The sequence below is a fragment of the Rhinolophus hipposideros genome (genome assembly GCF_964194185.1).
Source record: "Rhinolophus hipposideros genome assembly, chromosome: 2".
Taxonomy (NCBI): Eukaryota; Metazoa; Chordata; class Mammalia; order Chiroptera; family Rhinolophidae; genus Rhinolophus; species Rhinolophus hipposideros.
Genome location: NC_138048.1, coordinates 1186141 through 1212546, shown reverse-complemented (window position 1 = coordinate 1212546; position 26406 = coordinate 1186141). Strand labels below are relative to the sequence as shown.

The 26406-nt window shown below is 52.5% G+C and overlaps 1 protein-coding gene across 2 annotated transcripts in view; it reads right to left on the bottom strand.

Moving 5' to 3' along the window:
• Positions 1–14455, bottom strand: part of FBLN2 (fibulin 2) — a 100582-nt gene extending 86127 nt beyond the window's left edge. For both annotated transcript variants that reach the window (XM_081064936.1, XM_081064937.1), the window contains exon 1: positions 14381–14455. The gene's annotated coding sequence lies outside the window, so the exon portion shown is untranslated. The remainder of the gene's footprint in view (positions 1–14380) is intronic.
• Between the last annotated feature and the right edge of the window lie 11951 nt (positions 14456–26406).

Genomic DNA, 26406 nt, shown 5'->3' with positions numbered 1-26406 from the left:
GTGGTGGCTGGCAAAGATCTGGAAAATGAAATCCAGTGGAGGGAGCAGCACAGGCAAAGACCCTGAAGCAAGAAGCAGCTTGACACATTGTCACTGGCACCAGGGAACCAGGAAGAGAGGGGCAGGACGTGAGGGGAGGAGCAGGAGGAGAAAAAGTAGGTGAGGGGACAAGAAAATCAAGGCAGGAGAGAAGCTAGAAACAGCAATAAGAGCAGTTACCCATTTCCAGTACCCCAGACCTCAGCAAAGTACCCAGGAAATTTAGCAGACGTTGTTCCAGCAGAGTGGTGGGGCACCGCTAGGCCACAGCACAGTGGGAACTCAAGAAGGGACTGAGACACCCCTCTCAAGAAGTCTGAGGAAGATTCCAGTCATATAAAACACAAAGCCAAGTAAAACCTAAACAGTATCACTTAGGGAACACAAAGGCAGGAGGCAGAACCAGAAAGCCACGCCGAGTGGTAACTGTAAATGTCTGGCAGAGAGAGGCAGGTTGAGAACAGAGGATCTGAGGGGCGGGGCTGAGGTCCTCCCAATTCTTCCAGGTGGGGGTGACGCGAGGGCTTGTATGCTTTTATGTACTTTTTGTAAGCATGCTTTCTCACAATAAAAGAGACTACTTACAGAAAAAAAAGAGCCAATTACAGTAGTCTAGAAAAAGGAAACAAAGGCCAGAGATGGTTTTGGCAGAAGAAATGGAGAGGAGGAGAGGGAGATGAAAAATAGTCACAAATTATCAAAAGAAAAGTGATCGAGTTTGGCTTCTGTCTTTAAAGTCAAATTTTCCTTCAGTTCCCTGTGGGCAAAAGTTTGAATAACCGATGCCATCCTTTGCAAAAAGTCAAGTCAGGCCGTGAAGGGTGAGCTACATACAGGGCAGGGGCTTTGGGGAGGGGCCTGGGTCCTTTCGGGTGGAAGGGCCTGAGCAGGTCAGGCCTGGGGAAAGACGGGCAAGGCAGAAGGCACAGGCAGGGTAGCCTGAGGTCTCCAAGGAAGAGGGAGGAGCTGGGCCCTGAGCACAAAGGACACTGGGTCTCAGCAAACACTGGGTACAAGGTACTGGAAAGCAGTGGGGTCCCAGGTAGAACAAAGAGGGTGCCTGGGGCCCCATATGCGCAAATGCTCATTGGCACCTGTGGACCTTCAATGGGTAAGCTCATGAAAACACTGGGAAAAGTCACCCTTCAATTGGAATAGCCAGGTTTTTCCCTCTCCTCCCTTAAAAAAAAAAAAAAAAAAAAAAAGAGAGAGATGAATAAAAAGCTCCTTAAACCCTGGGTGAGAGCTGACCCTGCATATATAATCACTAATCTCATTAGCAACACAAGCAGGTGAAAAATTACAAAGATGAATGTCCATGACTTACAATCAACCTTTGGGAAAAGAAAATGTTGCCTCTGGCACCAGGAATGAGCTGATATTTTCCTTCCCCTCAATTCACGACTTTGGAAAGAGGAAACACTCCTAGGGTGGAGTGATGAGAAATGGCTGTAGCAGCAGCCAAGGCTGAGCTCACTGCTCTCCCCCACCTGGCGTCCCCATGCCCCCCACCCAGCCCCAGACGCAAGGGCGTCACACCCTCGACCTCGCCCTGTCTCTGTGAAATCCTGAGGTATTCTCCATCCAGTTTGTCCACAGTCCTGCCACTGGGCACTTCTCATCTCATCTCCCAGCTCCACCCAAAACCCTGAATGCTTCTTTTTCACCTCTGGTCCCTTTGAGAGCCTGAGAAAAGCTACGAGGGATAATCTAACCCCCTCAAGAAGGGACTGAAGACACCCACAGAAGGAAAACACGAACGTGACATGACGAGAGTAGCTACAGGGTATGCTCTGACCACCACCATATGTCCACGCTCCTCCTAAGCAGCCCCGAGATTTCATTCTGAGGTCCACACAACTCCCGGTCCTCCATTCAGTCTCCTCATTCCTCCCACAACGCCGCCTAACTCAGCGAGGAACACTGAGCCCATCTGAGTGCATGAGAACCAATTCAGGGGGGGTCCCTGGGCAAACGGCCTCTCTCTTTCACACTGTATCAGACACCAGATGATATATCACTGAGGATCCCTGAAGCCATCTTGTTGTCAGGTGGAGACTGTCTGAGGCTGGAGCAAACTCAAAAAAAAAAAAAAAAGAAAAGTCAATAGGTGGGAAAAAGAGAGTCATGGTGATAGCTGTTGAGCACCTGGATCCAACCATGCCTGAAGAAATTAAAAGAACTAAACTTTGCAATCACACAAACTCATTTTGCTTAAGCTAACTTGGACCAAATTTTCTGTCACTTGTGAGCAAGAGTCTTAACAGATATATGGACACGTAACAAAAACAGCTGTGTACCATTTTAAAGGTACACAGAATCCCTGGAGATGACTCGTGGGCCCCGGTGGAAGATCCCTGGCCCAAGGATAAAGTGAAAATTCCTAAGAGTGACATTCAAAGTCCTTCACTGTCCTGCCCCCATGTATCTTTCCTAACCCATTTCCCTCTGCTGCCCTCCACATATCCAATTCCTGCTAAACGGGAAGGAAGTTTTTGACCCCTTATCTTTGTTTATATCATTATCCCAATTCAGGATGCCCTTCATTCTAAATCTCTGCACACCTAAATTCCACCCCCTACTGTAAGGCCAAGCCACAAGGATGGGTAGCTGGATGAATGGGTGGGTGGATGGCCAATGGATGGATGGAAGGAAGGGCAGGTGGGTGAATGAACGGGTTTATGCAATGGATGGATACGATGGATGGTGAGTGGACAGATGGATGGATGGATAGATGAAAGGCTGGAAGGGTGAGTAGATAAATGGAAAGAAGGAAGGAAGGAAGGAAGGAAGGAAGGAAGGAAGGAAGGAAGGAAAGAAGGAACGAAGGAAGGAAGGGAGGGAGGAAGGGAGGAAGGAGTAAATGGATAGATGGAATGGATGGATGGGTGGATGGATGGATGGAAGGCTGGAAGGGTAAGTGGATGGAAGGAAGGGAGAGATGGATGGGATGGGATGGGATGGATGATGGTTGACAGATAGGTAGCAGATGGAGGACAGGTGGGTGAGAAGATGAATTAGTAGAAGGGTAAATGAAGTGGTACGTGGATGTATAGTTGACGAAGACATGGATGGGTGAACAGATGAATGGTGACTGGATCATGGATAAATGGGTGGGTGAATGGATGGCAGATGGAAGACGGATGGGAAGGCGGCTCAATGGATGGATGAGTAACAAGCATATGGATAAATGTCTGATGGATGAGCAGGAGAGTGGGTGGAGAGATGGGTGAGGAGATGGAGGACACATGGATGGCAAGGTGGGCTAAGCTGGGGGGTGCACCAGCATGGGGATGAATGGCTGAGGGACGGCTGGGTAACTGGGCAGGTGATGGGCTCCGTGGACAAGAATGGTGCATGAGCACATAGGTAGGTGGGCCAGCAGGGGGTTGAGTGAAGCTACAAACATTCTCGACACTCAGTCAGTGGTCTTCCCAGCCCCCCTGGAAAAACCCAGAACAAGGCCAGTGCTCTCCCACAGGCCAGCCTCTCAGACAATTCTGCACCACAATGAACAGCACAAAAAGCACAAGCCCTGGAGCCAGACTGGCCTCATTCACAGCTCAGCGGATCCGCCTTCCACAGTATGACCACAGATCAGACACTCTGGCTCTCTGGGCCTCATCCTCCAGTATGCTAAATGAGAAACACGGATGGTGCTTCTCCTCCCAGGGTGCTGTGGGATTCAATTAAAAATCAGAGGCTAGCCCAAGACACGGTAACAGTCAGAGCTGACAACAATTTCTATCCTGTTGAAAAAAATTGCTCCAGGGCCTCCTCTCATTTTATAAGACTAGGAAAATCCTGATATCAAAAGCAGACATGGATACTACAAGAAGGGAGAAGTATAGGCCAGTTTCACTTATGAATCTAGCTGCCAGGTCTTAAATAAAATATCAGAAAATTGAATCCAGCAGCATATTACAGGGATAACAATATACTGTGCCCAAGTAGGGTTACCTCAGGAATGCAAGGGTAGTTCAATATTAAAACATCAATGCAATTCACTAAAAGAAAAATTCTGTGATCATCTCACTAGATGTTAGAAACAAAGATATTCAATCAAATTCAACTTTTGTGATTTAAAATCCGAGAAAAGTAATCTTCTTCTGGCAGAGGACTATGTACTAGGCTCCTGTGGGGGTGCTCCCTGCTGAGCAGGCACGGAGAAAGGTTCACCCCTCTCCCCTCCCAGAGAATAAATGGGCTTTTGGGGGGGATTTACTGTGTCCCGGAGAGAACACAAAGGTGGGATTTCAGGGGCTGCGGCAGGCCAGGGGGAGATAAGCTTTGGGGTCCACCCATCCTCCAGAACCTCCCAAACCTTGGCTCGGCCCCTTTCACCCCTTCTTCAGCCCCTGAAGTTGAGTCCAGGAGTACAGTGCAGAGTCTACCTATGCTGAGAAACCAGCAGGAACGGAACTGCTCCCGGGAAGCGAGCACAGTCCAGCGGCCGGGACCAGGTTCTCACCCATCTCTAAGCTCAAGCAGACATTCTCCTGCTTTCTTTTCTCCTCCTCCTTTTGATGCAAGAGGTTTTTTTCAAGGGAAGCTTAAAGACCAGAGTCTTTTCTATAAGAGATGCAGGTACTTCTGAGTCAGAGAGAGAGAGAGAGAGAGAGAGAGAGAGAGAATGAGTCTGGGAGTGTGAAGGCATCTGTGTGCACGGTAAGGCGTAGGTGTGCACATGGGTGTGTCAGACATGGGTATGCTGTGTGAGCACGCTGTGCATGTGAACTCTAAGTGTGTATATGTAAAAGCGTGTGCATGTGAGCATCTGTGAGTGTGTCAGTCTGTGTAGTGGTGGGAGCACGCACGCGCACGCATGCACACACAAGCACTGGGCCAAACTCTCCGCCCCTTCTCCAGCCCCAGCTGATGGGTCACGGCCCCCACTGCCCCTGACCACTCCCCTTTGCCTGGACCACGCTGCCTCCTGGGTCCCTCCATGACTTGCTTCCTGCTCCCTGGACACATCCCTGGCCGCCCTCATTCACAGCTCTACCGGAGCCCATGCGCTCCTCCAGCACCACGTCTGTTGGCCTCAGTGCAGACAGCCCTGGACAGGCGGACTCTGCTGCCGGCTGCGTTTCAGAGTTCCTCTAGACACCAGATGCCCATCAGGGGCGGAGGCTGCCAGGCTCCTGCCTCCACCTCAAGGTAACACCTCACGCTGACTGATGTGTCTGCCTGCTGGTCTCCCGGACTGGCCTGTGACTCCTGACACAGAGGTCCTGCTCTCCTGCCTAGCCCTGACCCAGGGGCACGCCCATGGGGACACTCAAGAAAGCTTTGGTGCCTAGGTAGAAATGGGTGGATCAATTAATTTGTGTGGCCGCAGCACAGGGCTGACACCGAACGCGCGGTGAGTTATAAATGGGAGTGCCACCAACACTCATCCCCAAAGGACCTTCATACATGGAGAAAAACTTGCCTGAAGCCACCTAGCGAGTACGCGGGGAGCCATACACAGTAACCTGGGGCACACCCACCCTTACACAGAAGCTCTTACCTCATCTGTCCTCCTTTTAGCCTCACAAGGCCTGGGATTCGGATGGAGGGGGTGGGAGCGCGACAGGCAAAAAGAAACTATATGAGCCAGGAGACCTCTAAGCTTAGGGTGGGCACATTTAAATCATTTTGGGAGAATCAATCAGGCTCAGAGAGAAAAGCAGAGACCAAGGAAGGAGGGTGTGAGGCAGGCCGGTGGCACTAGAGTCCCCAGCTCCAGCTTCCCCGGGACCCCACATCTCTTGTCCTTCCCTGAGGACGCAGGGGAACCACTGTGAGGGCTGGGGTCCAGGCCATGGACGGGCTGCCGCGCCACAGGCGAGGAAGGGCCGCTCCTCTCACCCTACGCCCAGGAACCACCGCCACTCTCGGGGTATAAATGGGTCAGGCACAGCTGGCCTTGGGGTCATGGTGGGTACATGTCCGGAACAGACAGCTAATATCACAGCCTTCCCATCCCCAGCAGTCCATTAAACGAGTTTCTTGCTCTCATGAAAACATAAACTCAGTTCAAGAAAACAAGTTGCAGAGGGAGGGTGAGGGGACTGGAGCAAACTTCCCTCACATGGTCCTGCAGTTAATTAAGGGCCAAGAGCCACCACTGCGGGTGTTATAGGTACCGCCCATGGAAAGTAATATTTATGAACTCCGCTCACCTGGGCTTAGCAATTGAGTTTACAAGGCACTTTCCCGTCTGGCCAGGCCTAGCTCCCCACCTCCTCCACGCACTGGGCCCAGCCTCACCTTGCCAGCCAGCACCGCCCTCTCCTGCACAGCTGGAGCCCTGGTCCTATGCCCCAGCCAACCTGCTGCCCCTGGCATGGACCCCAGCTGCAGGATTGCCCCTGGCTAAGTCGCCTTCACCTCCAGGGCTCTGCACAGGTAGCAGGAAGGGTGCGGAGCTGGGGAGCATAGGGGACAGCCCCAGTGCCTGCATGACAATGGGCACCAGCCACTACCTGAGAACCAGGGTCTTAGTTTTGGAGAAGACATTCTGGCTGGAGGGGCTTCAGCCTTCTCTCCAGGCCCAGCCCAGCAGGAAACATGCCAAGGAGGGTGCAGAAAGCGGAAATGGTCCTGAGAAGATGGGAGGTATGTGACAACCAGCCCAAGGGGCCTTTCCAGGTGGGGCTAGAGGTAAGGACACACAGTGAGGTCAGAGCTCAGGCCAGGCCCCATGATAAGGAATGACCCCTCCACATTCTCTTTTACCCAATCACAATCACAGAAAACTCCCGGTGCCTAAGCACCTCCCTGATACACACCAACCTTCCTCTTCAACAGAGAAAGGGCAGGACCCGCGGGCTCAAGGCTGGGCAGGAACAGAAGGTGGCAAGGATTCACCTGCTTTGTAGCTCTTACCTTTATTTTAAAGGGTATTGCTGATTCAGGGCAAGTGATCCTGATTCCTATCTACAGCTGTGGTAAAAGGACTCCTTTTAAAAGAAGTGTAAGTAAATCAGGGGAAGGATTTTTTAAAATACATTCAGCATAATGTAAAGGCCTGGGAGGTAGGGCAACAGATGTGATCATGCTAATAGCTGCTTTATCAGAAGAGGAAGCCAACACCCACTGGATTCTTCCCAAGAAACAGCAAAAGCTCCTCTGGGGCCTGCCTCTATCAGCCCTGCAATCAGACCACAGCAGCAAGGGACCTTGGGGTGCCCCACAGACAAAGGGGCAGAATTAATCTGCTCTGAAGATCTACAAGGAAACAGATGCGCAGCACTGAGCTACTCGGGCAGCGAGGACCAGGAAAGCTGACAAAGTGACCAGCAGTGATTTGAGGGGGTGGAGATAGGCAGGGGTCACAGAGGGTATAGTGTGGTTGTGCCTTTGAGGGTCTGCATGTGTCACGGTTTCCTGAGCCGGTCCTCATCCTCAGGTGTCCCTGTCCTGCCTCTCCTCTGCCGGTCCGGGGCATTCCCCAGTAGGCCACACTCTCCTGCTCAAAACCGTCCTTGGCTCTCTATTACTCTGACTATAGGCCACAGACTCATGGGGAGCTGGGGAGGTGTCCCGAGGGGCCCAAGAATTCTCTACCAGAATGATTTTTAATGCTGTGTTTTCGTTGTGAGATTCTAAGAACAGAATTTTCTGGATCACCTAAAGCTCACTTGGTGACCAAATACAGGGCTGGGCATTTAGCGCTGGGATGGGGAGGAAAGAAGAATCTGGGAGGCTTATCAATCAAAGCCTAGGACTGTGCGTCCCCACCTCAGAGCCTAGGGCTGCCTCTGACGCAGGCAAGGGCCTCAATGATCAGAAACAGACAAAAGTCCCAGGAGATGTCACCATGGCTTTCAATAGAACCTAGTACCGTGTATTAACTAAGCACCATACGCTTGCCAAAGCCACACTTGGGCCTTCGCAGTCTTCACACCAACCCTACTCGGTGGGCACTACCAGTAGGCCCCTTTTACAGATGGAAAAGCTGAACCTGGGAAAGAAAACCCTCATTATCCAGGATCATGTGACTCTGGCCATGCAAACACACCAGTGGCCCCTGTGCTTCCCACACACCAGCTGGGCCCTCACCCACTGTCACTCCACACTTCAGAGCCCTCTTCCCACATTCCAGGCCATTCGTGGGGACCAAATGACAGCAGAACCAGTAGGGTTGTCCCCAACCCCCAGATGAGGAAACTGAGGACCTAGGAGGTGAACTGGCCTGACACCGGCAGGGCCTACCTGAGGCCAAGGTCTCCTATGCCTGCAAGCAGCCACCCCAGTCCCCGAGCACATGGGGGTTCACTGCCCGCCATTGTCTTGGCCAGGCGTTGCCTGTTAGGTCCCCCAGCCCCAGCCCTGGCAGGCAGGCAGCACTACTTCCTCTCCAGCACTGTAACTCGGGTGGGGTCACTCTGGCCTACAATACAGCCCCCCACAAAAAGCCAGACTCCCTACCCTCGAGGAAGGAAATAACCTTTCCCCAAACAAGTACTTTGATTGGAACAATCTCCATATATGAGAAGGCAGAGGCAGTTTTGCAATGTTTCCAAATTCCAATAACTGTGAGGACAATGGTACAAATGACCCATGGCTTGACCTGGGAGGGGACCAGCCCAGAGTAGGTGAATTAGTGGTGTGTGCGTGCCAGCAGTACCCTGCAATCAAGGGGCAGCCCACCCAGGGCAGGACCTAGAGGTGAACATACCTGGCTCCCAACTCCAGTTCTTCCTCCTCCTAGCTCCCCTCCAACCCACCTCTCTGAGAGAAGCTGAGTTTTCTCCTATCCCTCCATCTCCCTCACCCGCTACCTTCTTATCACAATGCCAGTAGCACTTCCTCCAGGAAGCCCTCCCTGCTGACCACCTCCAGGACCTCCAGGACTCCCGGCTGCCAGGGCCTCTGGGCTCTCCTCCGGGACAGCCCTCACTAAAGCACTTCTGAACCTCCTGTGAAGGTCCCTGGAGCCCTCAGGACGGCCCTGGGAGGGACCACACTAGGGGCCACCGCCAGCACTGTGTGTGAGAGAGAAAACCCAAGGCCTTGGTCACACATCCCTGGTATGAGTGTCCAGGGAGCCACTAACGGGGCTTTCCCTGGCTGCTCCCAGCAACTCCTGGTCAGGGCTGTAAACCCTTCTGGAGGGAGGGCACGACTCCCCACTCCAAGGCCTGGGGTCCTGTAGGTCCCAGCCTGCTCCCCCTCCACACACACACCCAGCCGGGGGCTGGGCGGGAGCTTTAAAATCTCATTCAGTCCTCACCCCTCCCCAGATTGAATCCTGATCACACCCAGAATAAAATCAAACCCCAGACCCAGCCAAACCCCTGAGCACCCTCCTTGTTCACAGAGGTCCTGTCCTCCAGCTGCTCCCCGTGATTTGCACTTGCTGTGCCGGCCCCCTGGCCTTCTCCACTGAAGCCAGTGTCTGCACCACTGGCTTCTCCAACACTCCCCCAGAACAGCCCCACCCCCACTCCCAGCCCCAGACCAGCCTGTCTGCTCTTCCTGCAGGCACAGCCAGCAGAGGACACTGCAGTGAGCACCCACTGTCTCCCATCTCTGTCACCCACCCACCGGAAAGCAAGCTCTGCGGGGGAAGAGGACATCACCTTGGTCACTGCTTCGTCCCCAGCAGTTGGAACAGTGAGCAGCATGCAGTGTGCTCAATAACTATCTGTTCAATGAATGAATGGTCTCATTTCCTCCTTCCAACAAACCTGTAAGATACAGGTTATGGCACCCATTTAAAACGAGGACACTGAGGCTCAGGGCGTGTCACTGGCCCGAAGGGACCACAATCTGAGTGGCCCAGCTGGGTCTGAAGCTTGCAGGACGCCAAAGCAGGGACTCCCCCCACTCCCCCACCCGCCGCCCTGCTCTAGGCCCCCTGGGATTGGGACCTGTGTGGGGCTATTCTCCCAGCCAGCAGACTGCAGACACAGGCTCGGGACACAATGGTAAGTGCTGTGGTGCCCACCCAAAGAAGAGCCAGCAGTCAAATCACCAGGGGAAACACACCCACAGGAAGAGGGGGACAGAGAAAGGGTAGATTTTTCTTTTGTCCACTTGCCATACTTTGCAAAAAGTAACTTTGTTACCATCTAATTTTAATCACAGTGGAAACTTCTGTATACCAAGCCAGGAAGAAGTCAGCCTGCTTCACCACAAGGTCAGTAAAGCAGGGAATTTAAAAACCATCCTTAAACACTTCTACTTACAACTCACAAATGAACAGTCACTCACCAACTGCTCAGCTGCTTTTGAATTTAGTGTAATGTTCTGAACAGGCAATACAGCAGCCTGGTTCTAAAACCAGAAAATATAAACAGGCACACAATGGGAAGTGTCACCTAGCCTTGCACCCTTGTCCCGGACCGGCCCCACGTCCTCGGCAACCACAGGTGCCCAGCACAGCCACGGCTCCTCCGTTCATTTACGCACCTCCAAGCACAGGGGAATTGACCTTTCTTATTTTACACAGTGGTAGCATGCTTTCCACACCATTCAGCACCCTCTTTTCTTCCCTTAGTGGATCCTAAAGACCTTTTCATGAGAGCACCCTCACTTTTCACAGCTGCATAATGTCTCATCATTAAGCTATGCCAGCATCTGTTTAACCAGGGCATGTCGCCCTGGATCTCAAATGTCTGTTCACAGGCCTCTGTTCCCCATCTGCCTGTAACTTCTTATGGGTGAGAACTGCCCCCCGCACAGGGCCTGGCACAGGGCTTGCTCTGATGAATGGTTATCAGGCAGCTCAGAACTTCTGCCAACATCCTCTCTACAGGGGCACAAAGCTTCATCTTGCAAGCTAGGGAGGGTGTCTTAAAATGAATCAGATGTCATCGCTCCCTGGCTCAAAACTTCGCAGCACCTTTCAGTCTCCGTGCCCCTGCCCCCACCTGCTGTCCCCCAGCTGCTCCAGCCGCCTCACTTTGTTCCTTCACACATACCAAGCAAGGTCCCCTCTCAGGCCCTTTGCACTGGCTGTACCCTCTGCCCGGCATTCTCCCTCAGCACTCCACCTCAGCTCAGACATGCCCCCCTCACAAGGACCTCCCCTGCCCACCAGATTTGGTCGCCCTGCTGGCTTAAAAGCTCCTTTACAGCATCTACACCTGTGGGAAATTAACAAATTCATTTCTTTGTTGACCAACGCACCCCAGAATGTAAACTGCATGGGAGGAAAGACAGCATCTGTGCCGCCCACCATGAGCTCCCTGCTCAGACCGTGCCTGGCCCCACACGTGACTCCCACCCTTGGCCCAGGACAGCCAGGCTCCTGGAGCAGCTCCTGCCTGACAGCAGTAACCCTGCTGACCCTCGAGGAGGTTGTGGGCTGGCAGAGCGCAGCGCCAGGAGTCCTGTCACAGGCCGGAACTGCATGCCAGGGCAAGGCCTTCAGTGGTGGGGGGGTGCCCCTGAGAGTTCACGAAGCCAGAAAGTAAACCTCCAGGAGGTACATGGAAGAGGCTGGGCACTGCCCACCATCCCCAAGTGCCATGTGCTACTAAGAGGGCTTGTCCTCAGTCAGTCAGTCAACAAACCTTCAGGAGGCCACACACCATAGGGGCCTTAGCTCCCGCGAACTCATCCTCACACACACGGCAAACAAGAGCAAGCAGAGTCATGGGAACTAGGGCTTAGAATAACTGCGCGGCTGCGCCACGCCTGCCACCCATCAGAGTGTGAGCCAGCCCTCCTCTTCCTGAGTCCCTCCTTGTGAAGGCTCTCATCCACAAGAACTGCCAGGGGCTCACGGGGAAAATGCTCACAGCCACAGCCCCCAAATGCAGGGCAAACATTGAATCTGATGTCCAAGAGGACACACCACAATGCCCCTGAGGCCATGCAAACTCTAGACTCTCAGAGGTGTCCACCCTGGTGCTCATGGGATCACAGTGCACTTGGCCATCAAGACCAGAGTAGGGCACTGCACTGGGCTTTCAGGCCGATTCAAAGGAAACTCAGTCGTTGTCTTAGGCCCTGAACTCAGCTCCACCTTGACCTCTGCCCAGACGCGGCTTCATCTCCCTCAGCTTCTGTACAAGCATTTATTAAGCACCTACTGTGTATCAGGCGTGGATCTGGCTCAGGGAATTTGCCCAGACTCAATGACACCAAGTACTTCCTCTCATGGATACGTTGGGAGGGAGGCAAAGAGCTTGGCTTTAGGGTCAGAAAAACCCAGGTTGAAATCCCAGCTATACCCTCTGCTTGCTGGGAGACCCTTTCTGAGCCTGTTTCCCCATCTGTCAAGTGGGGGTAAGAATGTGACCTTGCAGGATCAGTGACAAGATCTGGGAAGGAAAGCAATGGATGAAACCTGGCTCGGAGATCACTGCCCTCCTCCCATGGGGCCCCCAGACCACTGTCTCCTACAGCCAGGCAGAAAAGTGCCTGCTTCCATCATGAGATGCCCTGGCTTCAGGCCCCTGGCGTGCCCTCCGTGCTCTGATGATTAAGACCTTGAATGGTACGAGGCTCCTTCAAGGCTTCCCCAGCCATGGGTGAGGGGACTAAACTACACCCACTTTGGGGTGGGCAATGCAGCAAAAACAACCCTGGCTACACAGCAGGCACAACCAACACAGAGGCCTATGTAGGCCAGGCAGGAGCCAAGAATGTGCAAGCAGGCTGGGTGGGGACTGTGGCCAAATGGTGTTCCTGCCCCACCCCCAGTGGCAGCAGGAGGGCAGTACCAGGCAATGGACATCTCCCAGGGATGTGGACCCCAAGCTGCCAGACCTTGTGATTTTTCAGGAGAAGACGGAAGTCCGGACTTTTATGTGAAACCTGCCAATTTGTAAATGCTGGCAGCTAATTAAATTTTTAAAAATAATAATAACATGGTTAAGAGCCAAACACAACATGCAGGGCCAGCCACAACCAGGGCTGGCAGGTTTGCACGACAGGAATAAGATTTTTTGACTTCATCTATTCCCTGCCTAGTCCCAGATCATACAGCTCTGGATGCAGGAGGGGAGGGTGGGAAATGGAGGGAGCAATGAGGGCAACAGTTCCCAGTCCCTGCCTTCCTCCTGGGAGGGTCTTCACCCCCGCGAGCATGGGGAAGGAGAGGTCCAGAGTTCCAGTCACTCAGCCACAAACACAAGCCAGCCCTGCCCATCAAGGCTTGCTTACCAAGGGGCTCTAGATGATGACCAGTACCCAAACCTTTTTTTTCTTTTTCTGGCCTGCCACACGGCCACACCTGGAGGCTCAGACCAGTTTTGGACTAATCCAAGAAGCCGCCACAAGCTGAGGTGGGGCAAGACCTCATGACAGCAAAGTGGGGGGGAGGGCACCCCTGCTTGGGAAAGTGGGAAGGGGGAGAGGATGCAGGGGGAGGATAAGGAGTGAGAAGGCTGGCAGAGTTGCCTCACCCCTGCGGGCTGAGCACTGCTCCGGGGGCTCCCCACAGCTACCCAAGTCCCACCTTAAGGGAGCCTCAGCCAAAAGCCTCCCCCCACCCCAACTCCCACCGCACCCAGGAGAGCCCCAGGAGGGGGACTGTGTCCACAGAGGTGGGGGGGCTGGGACTATGAAGTGGTTAGCATATGTGACCGTACAAGATTCATGGTGTGTAGGGGCCTGTTTGTGACTCCAGGTATGCGAGACATGTGTGAGACAAGTGCGAGACATGCGTGTGTGACAGACACATCTGTGGCAGACATGGGTGTTAGAGACCCACATGCGTTTAACAGAAACACAACTATGATAAAGAGGCACGTATAGCTGGGAGACACTGGTGTGCAAGACACGTGTGTATGGAGCGTGTGTGCGCAAAAGGGCCAACTGTGAGGAACGCACACGTGTGAGAGATGTGGTGTGGGGGGGGGCGGGGGGTGCTCTGAGGGCTGGACCAAGAGACCAAAGGAACGGAGGGACAGAGCCGGCAGCGCGCGCGCCCATGCCGTGTGCAGAACTTCTGGCGACCGGAGTGCGTGCGTGTGGCAGTGAGTGTGGCTGGTGTGAAGGCGGCGTGGTGCCCTCCCTACCTAGGGTTCCAGTCTTCCCCTCTCGGGGAAGGGACGGTGGGGAGTGGGGGGGGGGGGTGACCGGGCCTCGCGACCTGCGGGGCGGTAGTGAAGCAATGGGACAAGGCTGGGGCAGGGGGAGCCCGGTGGCGGGGCCTGGAGGGGGGGCCTGCCGGCGGAGCCCTAGCCCCCCACACGGCGCCAGCCTAAGGCACCGCATCCGTCCCACGGGCACCGCGCGCTGCGCTCGGGCGCCGTCCCCGCGGCTGGGGTCCGGGCGCGGGGCGCGCGTCCGTGGAGCCGCGAGCCGTCGGGGTGTGCGAGCGCCCAGAGCCAGGAGCGGCGGGCTGGGCGGCCGGGACGGGGAGGGGAGCCGGGCCGGGGCGGCGCGCACTCACCGCGGGGCGCCGCGCACGTCCGTCCGCTACGGCGTCCGTCCGGGGGCCCGTCGGTCGGAGCCCGTGCCCCCGAGCTGTGCGCGGCGCGGGGCGGGGCGGAGGCGCGGAGGGGCGGGCCTGAGCCTCTCCGGGCCCCTTCCCCTGCCTCCGCCTCCGGGGCGGGAACTGGGCCGGGAAGGGGTGCGGGCTGGGCAGTGGGCGGCCGGGCGCCGCTCGCTCCAGGCGGAGATGTGCAACCCGAGGCCCAGAGGTGGCAGTGCTGTGAGTCCGCCAAGCACCTCGACCCCTTCCCTGCCCCCCCATTTCCCCGCCCAGTCTAAACTCTGACTTCCAGATCTGGCACAGCTGCCCTCAGCTGGGGGTGCTTTGACCCCACCACCCCAGCCAACCTTGACGTCAGTGTCCCCACCTGGAAAATGGGCTCAGGAACTCTGAGCGCGTTGGGAGGTCTAAGGAGCCCGGGCACAACACTGCCTAGAAGCAGGCCGATGTGAAAGGGTCAGAGAGCAGGCGTAGCTTGGCCCCAGCCTTCAGCTGGGCCTCGCTTCCTGCCCTGGAGACTCCAGCACTTCGGCCAGCCGGCTGCACTTGACACTGCTAGCGCAGGTCCTCGGGCACATGGTTCCCAGCCGCCAGCTTTGCGACAGTCTAGTTTTGTCGTTTTCCTCAGCCCACACATCTGCCTGTGACCAGTGTGTGACCTCAACCAAGCCCTTGACCACTCTGAGCCCAGACTTCGCATCTCCTGAAAGGGGTAATTCTGGGCTGTTGATGGGGAGACATAGAGAATCCCATGTCTTGCCCTCAGCATAGGGCCCAACAGGAGGTGAGCACCCTGCAACTTGTAAGCTCAAAACGTTAGTTACCATGACTCTGACCCCACAGTCCAGGCAGGGAGGGCATCCCAGGAGCTGGTTTCCACTCACCCTATTTGGCAAACTAGGAGCCTGTGCCTGGTAACAGGCCCCATGGGGAGCAGGCAGTTGGTAAGGGACTACCTCTCAGGCCCTTCCCCCTGACCAGGGGCTAAAAACCCCACCCCCCAAAGTCCACACAGCAAAATCCAGCGCTGTCAGACCAGGGCAAACATTCTGGCACCAGAGCAGTCCAGGTTAAAAGGGGACTGGCCCGAACCCACGGGGCCCTGCAGGCCTGGCCTCTGGCACAAAGGGCCCCCCCTCCCCATCATCAACTAACACAGTTCCAGGATCCAGTCAGGCCCAAGGTGAGTCAGGATCCTGGAATTCTGTCCTTCCATCTGTCTGTCACTCTGTTGTCCATCTCCTGTCTCTGTCTGTCCGTCTCTCCTTTTATTGTAGTAAAATTCACACAGCATAAATTCACCATTTTAAAGTGTATACTTCAATTTAGAACATTCACAACTTTCTTATCTGCTGTTAGTCTCTCTCTCTCTCTCTCTTTCTCTCTCTCTCTCTCTCTCTCTCTCTCACCCTCCCCCGTGTATTTCTCACTCTTCGCTCATCCTGTCTCTTCCTTTCTGTACCTCCCTTTCAGTTTTTATGTCAATCTGTCTCTCCATCTTACTCTATCCTTTTAATCTCTGCACTCCCTCTCACTCTGTCCCTTGGTCTCTCAGTCCTGGGGCTGTATTCTCCAAGACCTAAGGCCTAAACCAGGCCCTCTGGGACCTCAGGACCTCCTGGACCACCTCCCATCCCTGCCAGAAGACACATCGCCCAGCAGTTGCCATCTCATATCTAGGTAGCAGCCATGGGCCCAAAGTGTGCTCGACCCCACCTCCATACCAGGGGCCTCACTGTAGCCCCAGGATGAGTGAAGCAGCCCAGAGCAAAGGCCAAGAGAAGGGAAGCCACTTACCCAGGGTCACACAGCTAGGGGGAGGTAAAGCCAGGAAGTACCCAGGGGCTCAGACAGGGCTGGCACAGAGGCAGACAGGGGGTGGAGGGGCCAAAGCTTGGACTGAAAACCTGGGTCCAGCCTACCCCAGCTTTCTGCCTAAGCCTAAGCAGGCCCTTTGCTCTTTGAGCCCCTTTCCCCCAATGAGCTTGTTTTCCTCAGGACCTTTGCATTCGCTGTTCCCTCTGCCTGGAACACCCTTCCCTACATCCCCATGGCTAGCTCATATAACTGAAAAGTCACCACCCCAATGAGCCCTGACAACCCAGCAGAAGTAGCAACTGCTCTACCCTCTCTACTCCTCAGAATCTGTGTCACTAACAGACTTTTATTCATTTGTAAATGACTATAGGATAGCCTGTGGTTAAGAACTCCATCACACATCAGCTGTGTGATCTTGGGCAAGTTACTTCTGGGCCTCGATTTCCTCAGCTGTAAAATGAACAGAATGACATCAGGGCCTATCATATGGGGTTGTTGGGAAGATTAAATGAATTCAAATATATAGGTACTTTGAACAGGGGTTGGCCCAAGGAGGGTGCTCAGTAAATATCTGATGAATGAGTGACAGATTGACTGCTTTATCAGCAGCAGGCAGGCAGTCTGGGGTGATAGATGACACCTGCCTCACTCCCCTGGGCAACTCACTGCCCTCTGTGTGGCTCCCTTCCCTCCAGCAAATTCCTGGAGCCCAGAGGAGAAGCAGTAGTGGAGATTTGGTCTCACCTTGCAGCCTGCTGAGCCCAAAGCCAAGCCAGCTTTCCAGAAGATAAAGTGGAGACATTTCCCTGGTCCTCTGTTATCTGAGCCGGAGATGCAGCCAAAGCAGCCATCCCCAGGGAGCTCTGCCAGAGCTGTTATCGAAGACACAGCACACATCACCCACCAGGAATTTGGGGCCCGGGTCTAATTGAGACACAGTTACAGGAAGTTCCCGGCTGATAAGGCTGAGTAAGAATGCTCAGAGTGGGCAGCAGTTACCCACATCAGTGACAATCTCACCAGCCTGCTGGGCATCGTGGCGCCAGGCTGGCAGGCATAGGACTCACTTGTCCCTGGCAGCCCAGATGGGGAGGAAAAGGCTCACTGGGCTTCCTGGGGCTGCATCCTAGCTGGGTAGTCTTGGGGAGGTCACTCTGCCATCAGAGAAATTAGAGTAACAAAAATCATAACCCCTACAACAATAATGTGCAGTTTAGAAGTATGGGCTCTGTAGCCAGATGGCCTTGGTTTAAAGCCATATTCCCCCTAGGTGACATTCAGCAGGTGGCTTCAGTCCTCTGGCCTTAGTGGCCTCTATAAAATAGTTCCTACCTCATATGATTGTTTTGAAGATGTTTAGAGCAGAGTCTGGCACGTGATAAGCCCTCAATTGTTTGTTGTTGTTGTCAGTAACTGTGTGCAGACAACCAACTGGAGCCAGCAGCAGCATCCCCATTCCCCAATACACCTGGGTGCAGGTAGCAGGGGGAGTGCCCCCTCCGTGAATGGTGGGCCCGGACTCTCCACCAGAGCTTCTCCTGCCTCTGACATCTGACGGGACACCCTTCCTCCAAGAGTGGGCTGTGCGCTGGGCTGGCTTCGTCAGAGCTCTCGCCTGCCATTCAGCATCTGTTGCATGCACAATTGTTACCAGAAAGTGGGCTCTTCTCGGCACGGTGTCCAGGCTCTTGGAGTCTCGAGCAAAGAATTGAACAAGATACCGAGGTAAAGTAGTAAAAAAGCAGTTTATTAGTAGAAAAGGTACACTTCAAAGAAATAGAAGTGGGCCCAAGCAGAAAGCAGTGGCTGAAGGGCCATTATTAAAAGGGATAGTACACTCTTAAAAGTTTGGAGCGGGCCCCAATCAAAAGGAAGGCTCAAGAGGCTCCAAGGGCCAAGGGCCTGCGATCAAAAAGGGCTGACTGGTGAGGACTTGGCGTTTATGGGAAGTTGAGGGACAGAAGGTCTTTTCTTCTGTATCTGCTTCCTGCTGGGCAGGGGCGTAGAGCTGTCCCTACCTATTGGGGATTCACGGAACTCTCGCCCTATCTGATCTCAGATGAGAGGAAGGGGTCTCCAGATCCATCTGGAAGACCGTGTTGGCTTCTTTGGTTGGGACTGGTAATCCTGCTGGGGTATCCTCTGTATGCCCATGGCCCCTGAATGAGGAAAAATAGATTTTCATTAATAAATCGGTTAGCTCTGTAGAGCCTGTGGCCATTCACCCAGTTATTTAGGTGACATCAATTGTCCAGGAGCTGGACCCAGAAAGGATTTGGAAAGAACATTAGGCTTCAATGATTACAATCAACAAGTATACTGGCCTAGGGGGTCCAGAACGGCTTGGGGGGAGTTACAGGCTTTTAAGTAGTTACCTGAGAGACATCCTGTGATTCAAGTTAGGAGAATCAAAACCAGGGGCTAAGGAGCTAAGAAACTAGGGAAAAGGAGACTTAAAAATTCTGTAGTGAGGGGCTCTCCCTTATCACAATGGCTGGCAGTATGGGGCAGCAGTCTGCCCCCAGCTGCAAAGGAGGCTGGGAAATGAGTCTCTGGGTCCAGCAAGAATCTGGAATATTCCACAGATATGGGAAAGATATTCCAAGACGATGGGCAGTGATTTTCAAACAGAGGCCCTCCTCACCCAGGAGGTGGCACTACCTGCCATCCAGCTGCCCAGCAAAGACCTGAACTTTAGAACGTGGCATTCCTTTAAAATCGCTTGGGACTTCTTTTTGAAACACCAACATCTGTACTCTACTCCAGAACAATTAAGTCTGAGTCTCCAGAGGGTACAGCAAGGCATCAATATTTTTTTGTCCCAGTTGACTGTAAGGTGCTGCCAAGTTTAGAAAACACTGCTTCGAGCTCCTGCTTGTCCTTCCAGCTGTGTCCCTCCCCAAGGGGTAAGGAAATGTGCCCACTCAGAACCCATGATACCTCACACCGTCCCTTGAATCCCGTGCTGTGGATGAAAAAGGGGCTCTATACTAAATCTGGCAATTCCAGTGCCCGAAAGGAACCTCACAGGGTGATCTGATCATAAATTCCTAACTGGGCAGGTCATGATGGGTAGTCACGCCCCAGGCCTATAGATATAAGTTCTTAGTAAAAGGTTTATCTGTGCCTCAAGCAGTCCTGTCCATTGTTTGTATGCAGCTAAGCTAACACACCTTTGAAATACCTCTTCTTCTGACCCCTGAAGGGAGCACAGAATCTTAACCATCCTGTAATCCAATTTCTGCCTGCTTTCTCCTTCCTTCAAGTAATCTTCCTTATGTTCGCTCCTTAATTCCAAACGCATGGAAGAAACTGGAAACTGTCCTTCTGGGGAGGATTTGGGATCCTTCTGCCTGGAATGTGTTGTCAGTTTGACTCAGATAAACTCATAAAAGTCCTCCACAGCTTTGGATGTTTCTTACTTACACCAACACTGCTCAAAGTGCCCTGAGCCTCAGGGGCTGTGCGGGCCCCTTACCCTCATCCCTCCCTCCAGGGGTGGGCTGCACCACCAGAGACACACCCAAGGCCTGAGGGGTGGCCACGGGCAGCGGGCGTGACTGGAGCTCTGATGGGGGTACACAGTCCCTGCTTGGGACCCAGTTCCGGCCCTCTGTGGAGTGAGCCCTCCCCGCCTCTCTTCACCCACCCACACGCCTGTCCTTAGCCCCCAGCATCTGACTCAACTCAGTGAGAAGCTGATTATACACCAGGAACTTCCCCACCTCCTTGCCCTTCCACCCACCATGAATGCTGTTCCGCCTGGGCCAGAAACTGCTAGTCACACCCCACATTTTAAGTCAGGAACATAACTAGAGAAACTTTACACAGACCCATGGCTACCTGGCTAAAGAACATATTGCCAGCCTCCCTGGAAGCCAGGTAGCACCACGAAAGTCCTAAGGCCATCGGATGGGAGCAGAAGCGATGTCTCCCCTTCCCTCCCCCTTCCCGCTGGCTGAAGCCAGGACCTAGTGGTGGACACAGAGCTGAAGCAGCCACCTCACTCAGTGTGGAAGTCACGCATGGGTGGAAGAAGGCCCTGGGCATCTTAGAGCCATCAGACCTGGCCTGCATCTCATGTGAAAGAAATAAGCTTTCACATATGCTGAGCCGTCGTCTTTCCTGATCTGTCTTATAGCAGCCTATCGTATACCTGACTCGGAGCCCCATCCCACTGCAGAAGCCATAGTGCATGTGAACCCATCCGCCGTGGCTTGAGAAGGCTGGTGCAGTCTACACCTGGGCTCTGCCCATCCCTGTCCCCTGCTGCAGCTACCAGCCCCTGGTCTCCCCTGCAGACCCCTTTTCTCTCCATTCTGAGTCCATGTGATTCCTTCACATGGAGCTTATTCTCCCCTCCTCCTGGGTGGCACCTGGCCCGGTGTGGCCCACAGGCATAGTCCATCCAGGGAAGGGCTTGTGACTCAGGGGAGAGGCCCACTCTTCCTGCTGTAGCTCTAAGCCTGTGGCATGGAGGCCACCTCTTAGGGAAACCTGCTGAGAATGATGCCAGCTCAAAGGAAAGCAGGGCTGAGAGGAGCAGAAGAGGAGGAGGAGGGAGGGAGAGACAGTTTTCTGATGATATAACGTTTAAGCACCTGATTATAGCTCAGCTGGAAGCCATCCCACCCCTGGCTTTTTCAGTTACAAGGGCCAGTAAATTCCCTTTGGGGCTTCAGCCAGTCTGAAGTGGAATTGTGTCACTCACGCCCAAGAGTCCTTGCTAATAGCATTTGCTTCATCCACACAACATTACCTACTAAGTTGGGAGCATGCACTTTCTAGGTCCTCTTGGACACGGGTCAGCCATTTGGGGTCAGTATTTTTGATGCCCAGATTCTCCCCACGGGGTGCTTTGCCTTAAATGAAAGAGACAGTGATTGGAATGAAGACTAAACTCCTGTTAACCATACAGTGGGTGCCAAGCATTTGAATACAGTCACTACATTGATTAATTCATTTAATCCTCAAAATAATTCTAGAGGGGTTAGATATTACCATCCCAATTTACACAAAGAAACACGTTCAGTGGCCTCGCAAGGGCCCCAACCCAGAGCTGTCTGACTGCAGTGTGCACGCTCTCCGCCCTGGCAGAGGGAGGAGTGGAGCACTCTGTAGGAGCCCGGGGTTCCCCTTCCCAGGAACTGGGTGACCCCTGGGCAGATGGTTGCAGGGGCTGAAACACATGGAATGGTGTGTGTGGAGAGAGGAGGTAAGGAAAGCCATTGTGGGGACAGAGTCCCAGAGAGCAGTTTCCAGGCTCTCGGCTTCATTTGGAAAGGTGATGGCTCGGTTATTAGACGGCCATCAGCTATAATCAGATGGCCGTCCGCTGTGGCTCGGTGGCCATCAGCTGTTACTGGTTAGCCATTAGCCACTAATATAAATGCTGTAGCTACGCTAGTGGGGTTGGCTGGTTGGCAGAGAAGCGGATGGCAGGTTGCGGCGAGCAAGTGTGGTTAGCAAGCAGATTGTGGATTGCGGATGTTTGCTTTTGTCTCCAGCAGCCGCCCTGGAGAATATAGTGGTATGAACCTCCTGTGGCTCCATTGGTGTTCCTTTTGTCCTCACCATGTCCTGCGTTCTTGTGCGGGCAGCGGGAGCTGAGACCCTGCATTACAAACATTACAGATTTTTTCACTCTGGGGCTTCTCTACACTTTCCCAAGCTGTCTGCTGTGGATGAAGAAGGGGTTCTATAGGAAGTAACCTCACAGGTGAGCTGATCATAAATTCCTAACTGGGCAGGTCATGGTGGGGGATCATGCCCCAGGCCTGTAACTTCTTTAGTAAAAGGTTTATGTTTGCCTTAAGCAAGCCCTGTCCATTTTTTTTTGCCTCTAGGTTAACACACCCCCTCAGGAGAGCACAGAGTCCTGTCAACTCTACTGTAATGCAGTCCTCTGCCGTGCTTTCTCTCATCTCTGCATAATCTTTCTTACCTTCCCTCCGTAATCTCAAATGCATAAAAGAAGCGACCTTCTCCAACGCATTTATCTCAGTCTGAGATCTCGCCTCCAGGTGTATCCTCTTTGTGGCTCAAATCACTTTTCATAAAAATTCTCCCCAGGTTTGGATGTTCTTCCATTGACACTGCTTATTCCAGGAAAGCTGCCGACCTGACGCCTCCCCTCTGGTAACGGTTAGCTCCTACCTCCCGTGGCCCAGCACATGCGTGACTCACCCTGGCCCATCCCTCTGCTTGGTGTGATGAAATTTCTGGCGCCACTGAAAAGTTCTGGTCACCCTGGACGAGAATTGGCCCAGCCTTGCTGTTCGGTCCAGCTTTCCTGGAATGGGGGAAGCTGAGGGAGCCAGGGGTGCTGAGCTCAGAGTCTGGGATCTCCCTAGTGGGCTGGGAAACTTGGCTGAGGGGTCTCAGAGCTCCTTCCCTATTGGAGTAGCCCAGAGAGGGAAGGGATTTGCCTAGGGCCACACAGGGAAGCCCTAAGGAGCTGAAAGAGGCCCCCAGGACAGAAAAGGCAGCCCAGAGAGAGGGGTCCTTGTCCCAGGAAGCCTCTTGCACACTCTGAGCCTCAGTTTTCCCATCTGTGAAATGGAAGAGGCTGACTCTGATTTTAATAAATAAGTTAGGAAATATACATAACAAAGCCTTCAACACCAGCAAATCTACCTCACAAGAGAAAGTCTTAACCACTTTTGTTCTATAATATGTATACCCGCATGAATACATGTGTGCCCTGTAAGAGTAGGTTAGCATAAGAAAGGAAGCCATTTTCTGGATGACCTTAACAGGGTGTGGACCAGATGCCCTGTTTGAAAAGAGCTTATCTTGTAACTGCCAACTGGGTGGGGTCCAAGCCAGCTTATCTTGTCAAATCCCCAGAATGTGGAACAAGCCCATGATATGTATACTCTTTGAAGCTATGGAAAATTACTGGATGCTTTAAAGATGCTATATAAACCCTTGGCTTTGAGTGCTCGGGGTCCTTGTTGAAACCCGCTGCGTCGGGCAGATACTTGGACCCCAGCTAGCTGGAAATAAACCTCACTGTGTGACTTGCATTATCGCGTGTGTCCTCTGTCCAATTGAGGGGTGGTCGATTCTAGACCTTAACAGCCCACAATCAAATTCTAATGAACGTTTCTTTCTGTTACATTTTTATGTGGTATATTGTGGCCATTTTTCTATATCAGAACGTATCTACACAATCACTGTCATTAGCTGTCCGGTGTCCCACTGTCTATTCTAACCAGTTCATTTATCCGATCCTCCATTCATCATTTCCAATTTTCTTTGTTATAATACATGATCTAAGTGTACCGTTGAATCTGTATTTTTGGGTACTCTCTATCTCCAAGTTGCAAGGGGGAAAGGACGTGTACATTTTTAAATGCTTTTGATTTGTACTCCTAAAGAGCACCACCCCCCTCCCCTGGAAAGCTGTATAAATCTCTTCCCACAAAGGACTGCTCAGAGGGCATGTTTCTCACACACCCACCAGAGTCAGGTATCGCCAGCATTCCTAGTTTTAGTCAATCTGTGAGGTGAAGATGGTATCCTATTTCTTGAAGCTGATCGTCTTTGGAAGCTCTAAGAGGCCAAACAAAAGAGTCAGGGGCTCATGCTGCCTGCGCAACGCAGCCAACAGATGGACACAGGAATTGGGTCATAGAATAAGCGTTTATTATCAGAGCACAAGTGGTTTGAGAAGACAGCGGTGAACACCTCCAAAAACAGCCTTCACATTCTCAGTATGGTCTGGGGTATTTAGAAGAAAATCTGGGCGTTCCTCCAGAGGCTACGTGATAGGTCTGGGGATCTGCATGGAGCCTTCCCTCTGGCCACGTGATTCTCTGTTGGAGTCAGGAACCCAGGAGCAATGATGGGATTAGCCTGGCAGACCATTGAGAACATGATCGGGTAATTTTCTAAAACAGGAACCTGGGACAGCGGACATTCTGAGCCCAAGCCGCAGGGGGGTTGATCTAGTGTTAAACTCTAGGTGGGTCAAGGAAAGGTGAGGCTGGGTCACAGAGGCCTCTACCATAAGGGTGCCCATAGGGACTGCTTCATTTTTAAATGTTTGCTAGCCATCTGTGTTTCTTCTGAGCGAGCACTCCATGTACATACAGCCTTCATTCATTTTCATTATGGAAGTATTCCTCTTCCTCTTAATAATTTTAAAGAATTATTGGCATAGCAGGAGTGTTGGCCTTTTATTTATTTATTTATTTTTGAGGGGAGGGGAAAAGGACTTTATTGGGGAACAGTGTGTACTTCCAGGACTTTTTTCCAAGTCAAGTTGTTGTCCTTTCAGTCTTACTTGTGGAGGGTGCCGTTCAGCTTCAAGTTGTTGTCCTTTCAGTCTTAGTTGTGGAGGGCGCAGCTCAGCTCCAGGTCCAGTTGACGTTTTCTAGTTGCAGGGGGCGCAGCCCACCATCCCTTGTGGGAGTCGAACTGGCAACCTTGTGGTTGAGAGGATGTGCTCCAACCAACTGAGCCATCCGGGAGGCAGCTCAGCTCAAGGTGCCGTGTTCAATCTTAGTTGCAGGAGGCAGAGCCCACCAACAAGGGATGGAGGAATTGAGCTGACAACCTTGTGGTTGAGACCATGTGGGAATCGAACCGGCAGCCTTGGGAGTTAGGAGCATGGAGCTCTAACCGCCTGAGCCACCGGGCCTGTCCAAGTGTTACTCTTTTGTCTGCTAGGTACATGCTGCATATGCTTCTGTTTTAACTTTGGTTGTGTGTTTTTTTACATATAGAACTTATACAATTTGATGTAGAAAAACTTACCAGTATTTTTCTTTGTACTTTCCCCATTCTAAGATAGACATAGTAAGCTATGTATAGTTTCTTTTTTCTTTTTTTTATTGGGTCTATTTAATTTTATATTCAAATTCAGAGATAATCATTATAGTGCTATTTTTGAGGAAACAGAAATTTCACAATATCAGTCACCTAGGGAGGAAAACCTACTTGTTTACACATTAGAATTATTTTCTTTTGACTAATGTTTTATGTTTAGTTTTTTTAAAAATGTGCTACTCATCTTTTTTTTTTATTAAAGTTTAATTTTAAAAAATTAAAGTTTTAGTTTAAGGGTGACAATTGTTAGTAAAGTTACTGTATATTTTCTTCCACTCTTTTTTTCATTCATTCATTCATCCATCCTTCATTCATTGTTGTCCTTGAATTCAACCCCATCCCACATGGCTGGTGGCTGGGTCCTTAGCATATTGCCTTGTTATGGGGCAATTTACAGTAATTCCTGGAAGCCTCCCCTTCTAGAAATATGGGGAGGAAAACACATCTCGGTTTCAATGACAAAATTCGGCCTCTGAGTCTCCACATAACCCTGGCTTAGATGACAAGTCTCGACCTAACCAGTCCTTGGGCATAGAGGGGTTTAGAATAATGATTACAGTGGCATGAGAATGCGTCACTCAGACCTGCTCCAAGCAGTGTGGGTGACTGTCCTCCCTGCCAACAGAGCACAGTGGCTGCTGTCACCATAAGAAACGTCCAAACCTGTGGACAATTTTTATGAGTGTTTATTTGAGCTAAACTAATGTCACATCCCGGAGGCAAGATCTCCAATGCTCCAGAGGACAGTTTTGTGATTGCTTTTATGCATTTGAAATCAAGGAGGGAACTGTAAGAAAGAGTCCATGGAGGTGGGAGAAAGCAAGACAGTGATCGGATTATAGGAGGGGACTGAAAGGAGGCGTTTCAAGGATGTGCTAACCTAAATGCACGGCAACAATGGAAAAGGCTTAGTTATTTAAGGCACAGATAAGCTGTGGGGACAGAGCCAGGAGTGCAGTTTCCAGGCTCTCGGCCTCATGTGGAAAGGTGCTGGCTCAGGTAGTAAATGGCCATCAACTGTGATTGGATGGCCATCAGCTGTGGCTAGTTGGCCACCAGCTGTAACCAGTGAGCCCTTGGGCACTAACATAACTGCCGTGGCTACACTAGCAGAAAATGGGGGCTAGCAGGAAGTTGGTGGCTGAGCTAGAAAGCTTGGATTGCTGTTAGCAGGGCGGATTGCAGCTAGCAAGTGGAGTTGATTGGCAGAGAGAAGTGGACGGCAGGTTGTGAATAGTGTGGCTCCTGTTTCCTGTGTCTCCAACCCAGCCACCAGCGAGAATATAGTGGTATGACTCCCCTACCTGTGGCTCCGTGGGGGTTCCTTTTTG